The 15,843-nt window shown below is 47.7% G+C and overlaps 5 non-coding genes across 5 annotated transcripts; 3 read left to right on the forward strand and 2 right to left on the reverse strand.

Moving 5' to 3' along the window:
- Positions 1-3,924: 3,924 nt before the first annotated feature.
- trnag-ucc (transfer RNA glycine (anticodon UCC)) lies at positions 3,925-3,996 on the forward strand. Its single transcript has one exon. It is a non-coding gene; the product is annotated as a tRNA-Gly (tRNA).
- An 833-nt stretch (positions 3,997-4,829) lies between these two features.
- On the reverse strand, positions 4,830-4,971 carry LOC148642553 (U4 spliceosomal RNA). Its single transcript, XR_015929482.1, has one exon. It is a non-coding gene; the product is annotated as a U4 spliceosomal RNA (small nuclear RNA).
- Positions 4,972-10,776: 5,805 nt separating this feature from the next.
- trnak-cuu (transfer RNA lysine (anticodon CUU)) lies at positions 10,777-10,849 on the reverse strand. The gene has a single exon. It is a non-coding gene; the product is annotated as a tRNA-Lys (tRNA).
- Positions 10,850-13,073: 2,224 nt separating this feature from the next.
- trnae-uuc (transfer RNA glutamic acid (anticodon UUC)) lies at positions 13,074-13,145 on the forward strand. The gene has a single exon. It is a non-coding gene; the product is annotated as a tRNA-Glu (tRNA).
- A 2,464-nt stretch (positions 13,146-15,609) lies between these two features.
- trnav-aac (transfer RNA valine (anticodon AAC)) lies at positions 15,610-15,682 on the forward strand. The gene has a single exon. It is a non-coding gene; the product is annotated as a tRNA-Val (tRNA).
- The last annotated feature ends 161 nt before the right edge of the window (positions 15,683-15,843 follow it).

Genomic DNA, 15,843 nt, shown 5'->3' on the forward strand with positions numbered 1-15,843 from the left:
GGTAATACACTGGGACGGGTGGGTCGTCTTCATGGCTCAATAGCATTTCAAATACAGCACCCACACTGCTGAAACCAAGTGTTTTACACACCAGACAGGCCCCCTAACTTTATATAACCTTGCTGTGGCTGTGGCCCCTTTCTTTATTTTTTTATGATTTTCTGAAGATAACACTACATGTAATACACTGGGACAGGTGGGTCATCTTCATGGCTCAATAGCATTTCAAATACAGCACCCACACTGCTGAAACCAAGTGTTTTACACACCAGACAGCCCCCCTAACTTTATATAACCTTGCTGTGGCTGTGGCCCCTTTCTTTATTTTTTTATGATTTTCTGAAGATAACACTACATGTAATACACTGGGACAGGTGGGTCATCTTCATGGCTCAATAGCATTTCAAATACAGCACCCACACTGCTGAAACCAAGTGTTTTACACACCAGACAGCCCCCCTAACTTTATATAACCTTGCTGTGGCTGTGGCCCCTTTCTTTATTTTTTTATGATTTTCTGAAGATAACACTACATGTAATACACTGGGACAGGTGGGTCGTCTTCATGGCTCAATAGCATTTCAAATACAGCACCCACACTGCTGAAACCAAGTGTTTTACACACCAGACAGGCCCCCTAACTTTATATAACCTTGCTGTGGCTGTGGCCCCTTTCTTTAATTTTTTTATGATTTTTTGAAGATAACACTACAGGAAATACACTGGGATAGGTGGGTCGTCTTCATGGTTCAATAGCATTTCAAATACAGCACCCACACTGCTGAAACCAAGTGTTTTACACACCAGACAGCCCCCAGAACCTTATACAACCTTTCTGTGGTTGTGGCCCCTTTCTTTATTTTTTTAATAAGAATTTTAGTTTTTCAATATGGCACCATTAGACAGGCGGTACATGGGGATTGGGGGGTGCTATTCATGAGTCAATAGCTCTTCAAGCACAACAGCCACAGTGCTGCAACCAGGTGTTTTACACCAGACATTTCCCCTAACCTTATACAACCTCGCTTTGAGTTGTGGAACATTTATTTTTTTTTTAATTGTTTTTTTTACTATAATCAAGTATTGTGCTCACTAGGCAGGCCTCCTGACCTTACACAGACATGATTTGTTGTGTGCAACTTTAATTATCTTTTTAGGATTTTTTGAACATGGCAACTTCCACCGAGACGGGTGGGGGGTGTGGGGGTGCTCTTCAATAGCTTTTTCATCTATACACACAAACGGATGTAACCAAGACACTCAGAACCTGTCACGCAGGGGCTGACTGCTGAGGATAGGGATCCAATGCGGTGCCCTTGGTAGGGTTGGCGCGAGACGCAGGCGTAGTCGGAGTAAACAGGCAGGGGCCCGAGTCCGGGAAGGCGTAGTACAGGCGTAGGCACAGAATCGACAGGCGAAGGCGTAGTCGAGGGACTGGCAGGGGTCAGGGTCCGGGAAGGCGTAGAAGTTGCGTCGGTAGGCAGAGGCGTAAATGAAGAGACAGGCTGGGGTCAGGATCCGAGAAAGCGTAAAACAGGCGAAGGTACAAAATCGAGTGGCTAAAGCAGTTGTCGGAAAAGCGGGGTCGAGGTCCAGGGGAGAAGTCATAGTAAGGCAAAGGCGTAGTTAGTAGGTAAGCTCCAGGAGAGAATCTCAATCGTGAGCAATGACCGGGGGACAGATGAGGGTTTAAGTAGAGGACTGATTGACATGTGCACGTTTGGTATGGGGAGAGCTCGAGGGAATGCGGGAGCGCTTGCCTGCGTGAGGGAGATTCATGACAGAACCAACAGAATCAACCTGAACTCATAGAAAAACAAGAATGCCCCCGAGACACCTGAATCCCCCTCCTGGACCACTCTGGTATCAACACCCCCAAACCCATCCATACCAGCTTACAAGATTCAGAATCGGTGCAACCCTCCAACCTGGACCAAGAGCAGGATGGGACAAGAACCTGCACCACACTACGTACACAGGTTTGTATTTTTGGCTGAAGATGAAAATGTCTAACATAGATTGTTTTGGTTCTAGCAAACAATAAAAATAGTTGTTAAAATCCAAACACACATAATGAGATCACTCTCTGTCAGTATGTGTAACATTCTGGGTCTGGGCTCCTCTGTATTTGGGCTAAAGAGAGTTCAACAACATTTATTAAATGCACTGACATCATAATCTGACAAGATCCATTGTTTAGGGGAGACTTGACCACCCACTGTCCCCCTGGTATCGTGAAGCTCATTGTCCTTTAGCTTTCCAAAACCAGAATCACTTGGGACTCCGGGGGGATCGGTGTATGCAAACTATGAATTCCTTATGCAAGAAATTGTATATGGTCAATATAGCGATCATATCTTATCAGCAGATGGTAATCTCCAAGGAACAAGTAATAGGTTTATTCCACGCTGAAAAATGATCAAATGATTGATGAACCCAAGTGATTTGAAAGAAATGTTAAACAACTCAAAGCGAGGTTGTATAAGGTTAGGGGAGCTGTCTGGTGTGTAAAACACCTGGTTGCAGCACTGTGGCTGTTGTGCTTGAAGAGCTATTGACTCGTGAAGAGCACGATGTACTATCCCCATGTACCGCCTGTCTAATGGTGCCATATTGAAAAACTCATAAAAAAATAAAGAAAGGGGCCACAGCCACAGCAAGGTTGTACGAGGTTCGGGGGCCTGTCTGGTGTGTAAAACACTTGGTTTCAGCAGTGTGGGTGCTGTATTTGAAATGCTATTGAGCCATGAAGACGACCCACCTGTCCCAGTGTATTACCTGTAGTGTTATCTTCAGAAACTCATTACAAAATAAAGAAAGGGGCCACAGCCACAGTAAGGTTGTATGAGGTTTGGGGGCCTGTCTGGTGTGTAAAACACTTGGTTTCAGCAGTGTGGGTGCTGTATTTGAAATGCTATTGAGCCATGAAGACAACCCACCCATCCCACCTGTAGTGTTATCTTCAGAAAATCATAAAAAAAATAAAGGTTCCATAACCCAAAACAAAGCTGGGAATAGTCAGATGACCTGCTTAGTGTGCAAAACACTTACCTGCAGCATTGTGGGTGCTGTGGTTTAAATGCTATTGGTTTGTGAACAGAATACCCCTATCCCAGTGCATTGTGCCACATTAAATAAAAGCAAGAGAAAAAGAGATTCAGAACACAAAGCTGTGTCAGTGTTCTGTGTAAAAAATCAGTTTGAACATCATGGGAGCTGTTTTTAATAATCTGCTGAGTAAAGAATATTTTAATCTTCCTGCTGTCAGTAGTATTTTCAATATAGTTGACCCTTACCTGAATGAAAACAGGACGTAAAGGAAGGGTTTCAGAAATCAAACAAAGCTTTATTCCCGTGCTTACAGTCTGGGTAATTGGAGACCGCGCTGTTCTGCTTCCTATGGTCATATACCGGTTTTTCGCACGAAGCCGTATTGAACAGTATTTCTCGCGTTGTGAACGTGTGCACACAGCGGTCCCCCGGGTTCTAGTTCGTGCGTAATTACGCATCGATGAAAAACCGGAGGTTTAAAAAAAGATAATTAGCTCACCGATAGTTTGATGTAAAGGCTGTGGAAATATCGTGAATAAGAGATTTCGTGAAAGCGCTACAGGCGTGCCAAATTCGTTTTCGAACTTCAAGCTAACTTTACCCCGGTTGGCTGCAGGACGACTGACACGAACGGACAAACACAATCTGTGGCGTTTAGCGTGACATAGTCTTGCAGGCATCGTGCTGTCTCACTGCAATACTATACCGCTGGAGGAAACAGTCCATCTGGCCATGAAACTCATTTGAACGTCTAGCTACAGCAACTAACAATATCATGATTTATTCAGGATGTGTGGAATCAGCACGTCCCGGAGACAGCTTCCGAAATCGTGAGCATTCTCTGGTGGTGTCCTGCAGGGCGACTGTGGGCGTGTGTTGGTGGTATAGTGGTGAGCATAGCTGCCTTCCAAACAGTTGACCCGGGTTCGATTCCCGGCCAACACAGTGGCGATTGGTTCCAAATGCTGTCATGAGCCTTGGATTGTGACTAGCAAAGCGAAGCCTTTTGAAAGAGCTAAAGAACTGCAAAACGGAATTGAAGGAGAATCTTACAGGGGATTCTGAGCGGTGTCTGCATACACGCAGTCCGATACGGGTGCTGAAAGCTTGAGCTACTCTCAATGTCATGCTGCCTTTCCCCGGAGTAAATCTGTTACATTGAAAGAATGCTTCTGGCAGGTTCAAAAAGGGACCCTTGTTAATAGGAGAAATCAATGATTTCGAATGAATTCTGTATGCGTTAAAAGACAGCTATACACAGAAAACATGCCGGACACTGCTCATGATGTCTCAGTGCGTTTTTCCAAGCCATCTGACAAAGCCCGCCCACTGAAAACTGCAGCACATCGTGTAAAGACGTTCAACTTTGTAACTACTGCACGCACAGGAAGCAGAATAAATTCCTCTTTTCAAACTGTCAAAGGTTTGCTTTGCGAACGCTGCAGGACATCGCACAATCTCTTTTGAACGGGGACAAACGATTTCTTATGGGGCGCAGTAAGTACAGACGTTTATAAAGCTCCACTCATGCCGACGATGCAGCATGAAGAAGCGCAACCTAACGTTTGACAGACAAAAGCCGGGCGCCGCTACAAGCAATATGAAATCAAACTGACAGCACACGGCGTTTCGCGCTGACTCAAAAGTGATCTCGACAGACGCTGTTCTCTGCATAACGCTGAAAGAGCTAAAGAGCGTTTCTGTTGAAACGTAACAAGCTCGTTTCTTTCTATCATGATGTCACCATGACAAAATCTGTCTTTAAACACCTTGCACAGTCTCTGACGAGACTATCAAAAATTGCTTTCGCCGATTGTATTGCAAACCGGCGGAAGGGGGGTATTGGGAAAAGTTTTCAACTAGTAATAATCGCGCCTCGGCTAAACCTCACAGGCTACGATACTGCCACTGCGCAAAGCTGACGGTTGCCAGGCAACCGCGAGGATCCTACGGAAACGTTATCAATCGTCTCATGGCATGTCGTTGCTGTAACGCTTCATATTTGTCGTCTTCTTCTAGTTTGAGGTTTTGAAGAATTTCATGACAGACAAGGGCTCCGTCGGAAACAAAGGGCGTTGTGAGAAAACCGTTGCTTATTTTCAGCTGCAGGAATACAACCCTTTAAATACAAGATGACAGAACAATGACGAAGGGCATGCCGGGAGGAACTCATGCACTACAGAGGAAAGGGGGCGGGCACGTACAGTTCACATTCAAGCCACAAGTACTCTTCTCGGATGTTGCATAAACAAATCCTAACGTCCTGAAAGCATTGCAGCATGTTTGTGTCCCACTTCCCGTGGTTGCAGGACGACTGACACGAACGGACAAACACAATCTGTGGCGTTTAGCGTGACATAGTCTTGCAGGCATCGTGCTGTCTCACTGCAATACTATACCGCTGGAGGAAACAGCCCGGGTTCGATGAGCCTTGGAATGTGACTAGGAAAGTGAAGCCTTTTGAAAGAGGTAAAACACTGCTCAAAGGAACTGAGGGAGAATCTTACAGGGGATTCTGAGCGGTGTCTAAATAAATAAATTCTTCAGCGTCCGCGGATGGCATTTTGCAGCTGGAAACAGATGTCGACGCTTTTTGAACAGAGCACCAAAAAAGCGTCTTTTTTGAAGGTACAGGTATTGAGCATTGGTGGTTCAGTGGAAGAATTCTTGCCTGCCAAGTAAGAGGCTCGGGTTCGATTCCTGGCCAATGCAGTGGCTTTTGCATGCTCACCACTATACCACCAACACACGCCCACAGGCGCCCTGCAGGACACCACCAGAGAATGCTCACGATTTCGGAAGCTGTCTCCGGGACGTGCTGATTCCACACATCCTGAATAAATCATGATATTGTTAGTTGCTGTAGCTAGACGTTCAAATGAGTTTCATGGCCAGATGGACTGTTTCCTCCAGCGGTATAGTATTGCAGTGAGACAGCACGATGCCTGCAAGACTATGTCACGCTAAACGCCACAGATTGTGTTTGTCCAAATTTGAACTTTCACAAAAGCATGCTAGCAGACAAATGCACCTCAGAGGACTTAAGGCTGGCTTCAAGTTGGAATGATAAAGTCTCCCCGTCCGGTTAGGAAAAGGGAACTTTGTTAGACAGAAAGAAGGAAGTAACAATAACGGAGAATTGTGTGCAAGGATTTTAGAAGCTGCGCAGCCCTGCAGTTTCAATAGCCCTTTTATTCGTGTTAGATGCTGGAATTGCCTTTTTTTGACGCTCTTACGAATGCGATGTCAACGAAAACAGAACAAAGCACAAAAAAACCCTCAAGTCCTGCAGTTGGATAGAATGCCGTTACACATCCAAGCCGTATTTGACTTCATCCTACCATTGCAACACGGGGCGTATATGGAAACGAACACACGCTACGAATTGTCTCTAATCAGTCCCTACAGTTGTAAGGCGCCTGGAAGCATGCACCCCCATCATTAATCTTTGCACATCTGTGCAAGGTAAACTCTGGAGCAGTCTTTGAAACGGCTCAAAGGAAACACGTGATTGATTCCATGTGCATCTGGGGTTCATATCTTATTTACATTTAATTCAAGGGAAAGGCTTGGGTCAGTTTCAGACGGCCTCCAACAGCGAGATTCAAGCGCCCCACCTTCAGCCCAATCTGCGCCACCAGAGCGCCAACGGCTCCTCTGCTCTCCGGGGTGCGGTTGTGACCCCGTAACCTAAAGTGTTGGTGGCAGACAAATGGAGACTAACAGGTGACGTCCTAGGACATGACTACATTGTGACACTTGGTGGGGATGGTGACCATTGCTTGGAAAAGAGTGCGAGGCCCCTTTAGAAAAACATTTTGTTAACAGGCATTCTGCCTCAGCCTAAACACCTATAGCTTGAAAAGCGCATGCTATTAGACAGGCACCTCTGCAAGACCTTAAGAGTCTCTTAAACTAGTGATAGTAAGGTGTTCCCAATGGGCGATGTTTGGCTTTCAAATCATCTCTCCTTGGAAGCGCCGAGATGCAGCTGTTTAAGGCTTAGAAGCAGCTGACTGTTTCACTACCTAGCTGATCACTGTCAGTCAGGGAGCTCAGAGGTGAAAAGCCTGTCTGAGAGACAATTCGCCGTCGATCAGTTCAATATGTTCCGTACCAGCTCGGCGCACCTGAGATCATCTTGGTAGCCGTGTAGCTCAGATGAGTGAGAGCGTGTGTGTGTGTACCACCGTGATTGGATGCCGGTCCTTCTCAGGTCACAGTAAACCTTCTGCTGCCTAACTTCCCTTATTTTTGGGGATCCCTTTGAAAAAGCAAAGGAAAAAAAAAACTGGCTCTTCATCAGCGTGATCAACCTCACCCAGTGTGGCGCAGTGGCCTAATGGCTAAGGCACTGGCACTCTAAGCCAGGGATTGTGGGTTCGAGTCCCATCTGGGGTGCTCCTGTCCCCTTTTGAGAGTACAAATGTCCTTGCAATTTGCGAAGCTGCAACCCCACCTTACTCAGTGAGCGTCTCTGCTTTTCTCTCACATACAGTTGGGAGAAAAACTTTTGTAAACAGCCCTTCGGAATGATGTGGATTTCTGCATGAATGGCTCCTAACATGTGATTTCATCTTTATCTAAGTCATAATAATCAATAAAGAGAGTCTGATTTAACAAACAACACACGCCCAACATTTGACATTGCTGTTTTAACAAATGTTTTAAACAATCAAGGTCATTGATGGAAAAAGTACGTGAACCCTTATATTAAGGAGCTAGTGGAACCTCCTTTATTGACAAAAACCTCAACCCCCACTTTCTGTAGCGGCTGGTCAGACCTGAGCAGCGGTCAGGAGGCATTTTGGCCTATTCCTCTATGCAAAACTGTTTCAGTTCATGTATATTTTTGGGATGTCTTGCGCTGAACGGCCTGCTTCAGATCATGCCACAGCACTTCAATGGGATTGGGGTCAGGACTCTTACTTGGCCATCCCAAAATACGGAATTTCTTCTGTTTCAGCCACTCTGTTGTTGATGTACTCCTTTGTTTTTGTCATGTTGCATGACCCAGCGTCTTTCGAGTTTTAGATCACAGGCAGACACCCTGACATTCTGCTGTAGAATTTCCTGATACATCTTGGAATTCATCGGTCCCTCGATGATTGCAAGCCGTACAGCCTCCGCCATGCTTCCCAGGTGGGATGAGGTTTTGGAGTTGGTATGCAGTGTTTTGTTATCTCCAAACATAACGCTGTGCACATTTACCAACAAGTTCAACTTTTGTCACGTCTGTCCACAGAACATTGTTCCAGGAGTTGCTGTGGAACATCCATGTGGTCTTTAGCAAACTTGAGAGGGGCAGTGGTGGTTTTTTTGTTGGGGAGAGCAGTGGTTTCCTCCGTGGTGACCTCGGATGATCACCACTCCTGTTCAGATTTCTTCTTATGGTGGACTCATGAACACAGACGTAAGACAAAGTCAACCACCTGTTCGCTAGATCCCATCCCCACTCAGCTAGTCAAAGATTCCCTCGAAGGACTGGCAGGACCTATAATTAGTATGATGAATGCATCGCTTGTGTCAGGCGTTGTACCTGATCAATTTAAGGTAGCGGTTGTTAGACCGCTCCTTAAGAAGTCAAATTTGGATCCACAAGTTCTTAACAACTACAGGCCTGTCTCAAAGGTCCCATTTCAATCTAAAAGTCTTGAGAGAATAGTTGTTGCCCAACGTCAATCGTATCTGGATTCAAATAATATAATTGAGAAATTTCAGTCTGGTTTCTGAAACTGCATTAACGAGAGTCGTAAATGATATTCTCTTAGCTACTGATGCGGGGAATGCAACAGTGCTTGTGCTTCTAGATCTTAGAGCTGCCTTTGACACGGTTGACCTCTCTGTTTTGTTACACAGGCTTGAGTTTGAGGTTGGCTTATCTGGAACCGTCCTTCAGTGGTTTACTTCACATTTTACTCATCGTTTTCATTATGTTCAAATATCTAATAATTGTACTGCTTCATCAACGTCACCAGTTCAATTTGGGGTACCAGACGGATCAGTGCCGGGACCAATATTGCTCTCTCTCTCTACATGCTGCTGCTAGGTAGGATAATACGAAAAAATAATATGAACTTTCATTCATATGCTGATGACACTCAAATAAACATTTTGTTTACACCAAATGACAACTCTTCTATTATCACTTTAGTTAAATGCATTAATGAAGGAAAGACTTGGATGTGTGAAAACTTTTTGTTACTCAACTCTGAGAAAACTGAGGATCTGTTGATCGGAGGCAACAATACTGATAGGACTACTATAACTTCAGCACTTAACTCAGAGGATTTAAACATTTGCCTCAAAGAGACAGCACGTAACCTAGGCGGCATATTAGACACAAGGCTCTTAACAACTTGCATTGTTAAGTGCCTTGGGACAACCTTGTTGTGAAAGGCGCTATATAGAAATACATTGATTTGAACTGAATTGACAATGTAAAATGTTGTGTGTTGTTTGTTAAACAAGACTGTCTTTATTTATTATTATGCGTCAGATGAAGATCAGATCACATTTTAAGAGCCATTCATGTAGAAATCCAGATCATTCGTGTTTTAAAAGTCACGGGAAGAGCGAAATGGGTGCTTTTCCTTTGTTGCGCAGACACACGACGACACCGTAGGGGGCAGGACTCGAAGCTTCGCGGGGAGACCCCGACGACTTTCTAATCCATCGCCCTAACCACTCGGCCACGGCTGCAGCGCACGCTGCTTTCTTGATACAGTCTAACATAGAGTGCCGGGCAGCGGTGGAAACCTTTTTCAAAGTCGCTTTTGGTTTAACAACAACAAAAAAAAATTTCACAAAATGCATGCTAGCAGACAAATGCGCCTCGGAGAACTTAAGGCTGGCTTCAAGTTGGAATGATAGTCTCCCCGTCCGGTCAGGAAAAGGGAACTTTGTTAGACAGAAAGAAGGAAGTAACAATAACGGAGAATTGTGTGCAAGGATTTTAGAAGCTGCGCAGCCCTGCAGTTTCAATAGCCCTTTTATTCGTGTTAGATGCTGGAATTGCCTTTTTTTGACGCTCTTACGAATGCGATGTCAACGAAAACAGAACAAAGCACAAAAAACCCTCAAGTCCTGCAGTTGGATAGTTGGATAGAATGCCGTTACGCGTCCAAGCCGTATTTTCAAGACGTGATTCCCTGAGTCCCAAAAATTTGTAAGTTCTTTGGATGATCTGTGGACCGATCTTTCACGATGAAGAATTCCTTAAGAAGAATAGATCTCGGCCCACCATCCCAATGCCTCCATCTCAAAACAGCAACCTCCCACTGCCCTTAGTCTGCAAGGCAGTCCTTTCAAGTGCGATGATGACGCCGGGACCTTCGTTGCCTATTGTACGAGCTGAACTTTTGTGCTCATCAATTCAACGCTCTTTCCATCAACTCATCTTGTCTTTTGACGCTTCGTGTTTTGTGCTCCTTTGACTATCGGCATATCGGGTGACTGCAAACACTGAAGTTCTTGCTTACGGAGTGTGGAACAGTGTTTTCAAGTGATCGCTGTTCTGTCATGTTGACGCCGAGTGAATCTTTCTTTGGCAACATGGGCAGGCTGACAGCAAAAGTAATGGCAAATTTCTTGACTTATTTCTGAATATGAATGTTCTTTAGAAAAGGGATGCGGCATTGCTTCTCCCCCGTGTAAAGGTCACGCATTCCAGACGTGGTTATGAGCGAACAGTTGCCGCAAGTGTTTGAAAAGAGCAAGCAGCCATGCCCCGTGTGAGGATCAAACTCAGGACCTTCAGATAAAGAGACTGACGCGCTACCAACTACGCCAACGAGGCCAGCTGCAGTGCACAGCCGGAAAGTTTGCCTCATATGGATTTCAGTCGCCCGTTCCCTAATCTTCAGACGCCCTCTGCTGGATGTTGCATTTGCCTTTTGATCTCACCGATACTTTTTTGGTCTGTTTCTGTTGCGAGTCCGTTTTTCAGATCTCACCTAGCACAAGTCTCTCTGGCTGAAGTGGCCTCTCTGCTTCAGCATCGTGCCCTCACTCAGCCATTAAAAACGTCACTCGGACTTCTGACATGCTGACATGAAATGTCAAGAGAGAGTGGCGGAGACGCTTAAGGCAGAGAGAAGATGAAGAGGGGGCGTGGCTGCGAAATGATTGACAGCTGCATGACGCTCTCCATGCAAGGTGTGACCACAGGCTAAAGGACACCTTTCGGCACATCAAGCTCTAAGCACACACCTGGAGGACGTGGGAAACGATCCCGCTACCTCTCGCATGCAAAGCGAGCGCTGTACCATGCAAGCTAAAGGTCTGACTGGACGAGCGAATGACGCCTCTCCCCCGTCCTCAAGCTCGCTGACAGGATAAAATAGAAAGTGCTGCCGTGGCTCATTGGTTTAGGGGTATGATTCTCGCTTAGGGTGTGGGAGGTCCCGGGTTCAACTCCCGGCTGAGCCCTTGTGTGCTCTTTTTGTCCTCGTCCACAAGACTGAGAACTGATATCCACATCACCTTGCAGCATCTGCTTATGGCAAACGATGGAATGTGACTAATGACTGAACGAGCCTGGTGAATACTCATCACGTGGCACAATGAGAGCGTGCAGTCAGCTGTCCAAGGCAGCAACCTCATTGCTCGTTCAAAAGAACACGTACTGAAAACTCATCACCACTATGTCGTAAATGAGCACCGCAATCGCTTGTTGTCATGCGTCCTTACTTGGGAAATGCAGAAGCAAAAACTGCCCTCTCTCAGCCACCGAAACGTGTGCGGCTCGCCTTGCACTCTCTGCGCCTCGCATATTTATGGAGCTGTCTGCTCTTCTTTCTGTTGAAGTACGCAAGTTACGGGGCGTACTGCAGACTATGATGTGCTCAATGACAGCTTTCAAGATTTGAAAACTATGAGCTTGATGGCTCAAGTCGAACGAATGTGGTTGTTACGCAATTGATGATCAAACGCACATATTCTAACGATTCGTGAGAGTATGTTCTAAAGGTCCCTGGCTCGATCCCAGGTTTCGGCATTTTGTTTCATCGCTCCCTTTGTTCCTCTCTCCAGCGCCCCCTGCCTAAAATGACGCGTCCCTTTCTCAGCCCGAAACGCAAGCGATACACCAGCAACAAACCGTACAAGTTTCCGTAGTGTAGTGGTTATCATGTTTGCCTAACATGCGAAAGGTCCCAGGTTCGAGACTGGGTGCAAACAGCCTCTTCTTGCACGCTCCTGCACTTCACAGAGGTCTTGAACCACCAGTCATTTGTTCCCAATGTATTTCCGGTGCGTTCATGCACTCTTGTACCAAACGCACGTTTTTTCTGTACCTGGAGCCGATCATTTGCAATTGGGCTGTCCCGACAGACCAAGACGAGCTGTCGGCTCAAAAGCAGCGCAACACCTGCGAGAACAACAGAAAGATTAGTACCCAGCGGGGGCCTCTTAGTGAGCCCAAAATCTAATCAAGAATCGACTCCAGCAACAGGGCTGGGCGCATTGTTCCATACTCCGACCACTCTTGGTGTAAACAGGTCCCTCCTGGTCTCTGCATGAAATGCACTTTCCTGCGTTTGCTTTGGTGTAACTGGCTTCCCCTGCATGGGCGAATGTGAAGAAGATCCTTAGTAAGTCATTGAAGAAACCCGAGAAGAGGTTGGAGTGGCCTCTGTCGTTCATCAACGATCCAGTCAGGCAGTACTCCTCTGTAAAGCGCCGTTCGTTCACATCGATTGGCTTTTTTTTGCCTTCATTCATGCAAGTAGTAAAAGCAGACGCCCCTATTCAGCCGTGACCCAGATTTGAACCAGGGTTGTTGCGGCCACAACGCAAAGTACTGACCACTATACGATCACGGCGAGTTACCGATACACACGTGGCAGGGCGGAAAAGGCTGTGCTCTCTTCGTGTGACATAAACGGAAAAGTCCTGACGTTGCATTTCAACTGAGTCCCAGTATACATCGACCCTTCGACACTTTGAGTGACAACTCTCTTGCGTTTTCTCATATTTATGTAGTTTGCTTGCATGATGCCGGGAACAGGAGGGTTGTTCGCTGCCATATGGTCTAGTGGTTAGGATTCCTGGTTTTCACCCAGGCGGCCCTGGTTCGACTCCCGGTATGGTAACGTGTCAGTTTTGCCTCCTGCTTTCCAAAAGATCAGCGCCGTGTACGAAGGAGCCGCATTAAAACTACTCGAACGTGCAAAACGTGCGAGAAGAGGGGGCGCTTGTTTCCAGCCGAAACTTCTCGCGTGTGAGACCAGCTGACCATCGCTGCAGGAGGTGGGAGGGTTACTCTGGTAGACAGGGCTGACCTTCGGCAATAGGATCTATACTCTCCAAGATGATATTTGCACTTTCTGGAGAGGCGATTTTCTCCACGTCAGCAGCCCGATTTCGTCGATTGCGTGGAGAGGGCTGTAGAATGTGACGCCGCCTTTCCTGCTCCGTCCATGACAGGCGTGCTGGTCTCTGGAGAGAGAGCACGGTCCATCAGCGCACTCCAATAAAGGCACTGGAAGCAGCTGAATCGCATTGGCGAAGCTCAGCACTGGGCCGCTGGGCATGTCTTACCACCGTTTCCGTAGTGTAGTGGTTATCACGTTCGCCTCACACGCGACAGGTCCCCGGTTTGAAACCGGGCGAAAACAGACTTCTTTTGTCGCCACGCACAAAAGGGGATTGGGGATTCGCCTAGCGCTGTGATCGAACAGACCCACTCACCTCTTAGTGTGGCGGGATCTGCACAGTGCATGTCGCAGCGCATCCTTCTTTCACTTCAATGCGCGTCCTGATGTACCCCGGTCTCCCGCGTGACAGGTGGAGACAGGTGACAGGTCCGCGTGACAGGTCCTATACTAACGAGGAAGACATCGCTCTCTCCGACCCCCGGCATCGTGTCCCGACCCACCGTGCTGGAAGCCGACTCGTGCTGTGATTCCTTTACGGAGCAGAAATGACAACCGAGGAGCCGAGAGATCATTTCAGCATTTCGCGTCTGAACGGAAAACACAAACGACCAACTCGGAATGATTTGCCTTTGACGCTTATCAAAGCGTTCTTTGTGCATCGAACAGACCCACTCACCTCTTAGTGTGGCGGGATCTGCACAGTGCATGTCGCAGCGCTCCCTGCTTTCACTTCAATGTGCTTCCTGATGTCGAGTCGTGTGCTGTGCGGAGGCTCTGAAAGCGAGAGCAATGAAAAGGTGCACGACGCTGTGTTAGAAAACAGAGAAGTGAAAGGCAGTCCTTTCTCTAAGGAGGTAAAAGAAAAGCTACGCCCCGTCGGGGAATCGAACCCCGGTATCCCGCGTGACAGGGAGGGATACTTGCCACTATACTAACGAGGAAGACATCGGACGCGCCGACCCCCGGCATCGTGTCCCGACCCAGCGTGCTGGAAGGCGACGCGTGCTGTGATTCCTTTACGGAGCAGAAATGACAACCGAGGAGCCGAGAGATCATTTCAGCATTTCGCGTCTGAACGGAAAACACAAACGACCAACTCGGAATGACTTGCTTTGGACGCTTTTCAAAGCGTTCTTTGTGCATGACGACTGCGCCGCCTAGCAGATGCAAATGGGTTCTACAACTTTGAAGTAGCAAATGGAAGAGGGCTAAGCCCCCTCTCTTTTAGCCCAGGTTCGATCTGTCTCCCAGAATCACCAGGGCGCACGCACACACACACACCCGTGCCGTTGAAATGCTCTGCTTCATTTCTAAGGGCAACTCAACATTCACTCCTACCCCGAGAACAGAAAAGACAGCGTCCGCACCAACAACAGCTCAGGTCTCTGCACAGGAGCTAAGCTGCCCCCATCTCCTCTGCTCTGCTCTGCTCTGCTCTGCTCTGCTCTGCTCTGTGGCTCCTGCAGAGCGGAGTCCTGCCTGGAGCCGTGTTTGCAGGCGGCGGCTCCCCGCGCTCTGTCTGTGCGTCGTGTCCAAGAGCTCCTGGGAGGAAGAGAGAGCCCTCCCACTCGGGGGCTTTTCCACGGTCTGTGTGAGGAGGGGCGGTTGTGTCCAGTAGCTTATCTAGCGGAAGCCTGGGGCGGCGGAGAGCTGTGATCGTACAGACCTTGAGGTGTCACCTTTTTGTCTGCTTTCCCGCCCCCCCTCTGCCCAAGCTCTGCTCCAAAGTAGCCCGGCAACCCCTCACACCTGTACGTGTCACAACCTAAGGTGTGGTCATGTGACACCCATGGGGTGTTGTTCTGTTCTTGCTAATTTTTTCCTGCCTGTCGCAGGCAGGAGTCCATGCGAGGAAGATGCGCTGGACAGAGCTCAGAGGGCGCAGCTGGGTGGCTTTCCTTCTGAGTGACGTTCCTGCAACACTCTCCCGCTCCTCTTGGTGCGCTCATGCCGCAACACAGGAAGGCTGGAGCAGGTGGCTGTGCGCTCTGTGCACCGCCGAAATAGCTCAGCTGGAGGAGCGTTAGACTGAAGATCTAAAGGTCCCTGGTTGGATCCCGGGTTTCGGCATTTTGTTTCATCGCGCCCTTTGTTCCTCTCTCCAGCGCCCCCTGCCTAAAGTGACGCTTGCCTTTCTCAGCCCGAAACGCAAGCGAGACACCAGCAGCTGTCCCTACAGGTTTCCGTAGTGTAGCGGCTATCACGTTCGCCTAACACGCGAAAGGTCCCCGGTTCGAGACCGGGCGGAAACAGCCTCGTTTTGCACGCTCCTGTACTTCACAGAGGTATTGAGCGACCGCTCATTTGTTCCCAATGTATTTCCGGTGCCTTCATGCACTCTTGTACCAAACGCACGTTCCTTCTGTACGCGGAGCCGATCATTTGCAATTGGGCTGTGCCGACAGACCAGGAC

Source organism: Lepisosteus platostomus, chromosome 22 (genome assembly GCF_059453375.1).
Source record: "Lepisosteus platostomus isolate fLepPlt1 chromosome 22, fLepPlt1.hap1, whole genome shotgun sequence".
Classification (NCBI taxonomy): domain Eukaryota; kingdom Metazoa; phylum Chordata; class Actinopteri; order Semionotiformes; family Lepisosteidae; genus Lepisosteus; species Lepisosteus platostomus.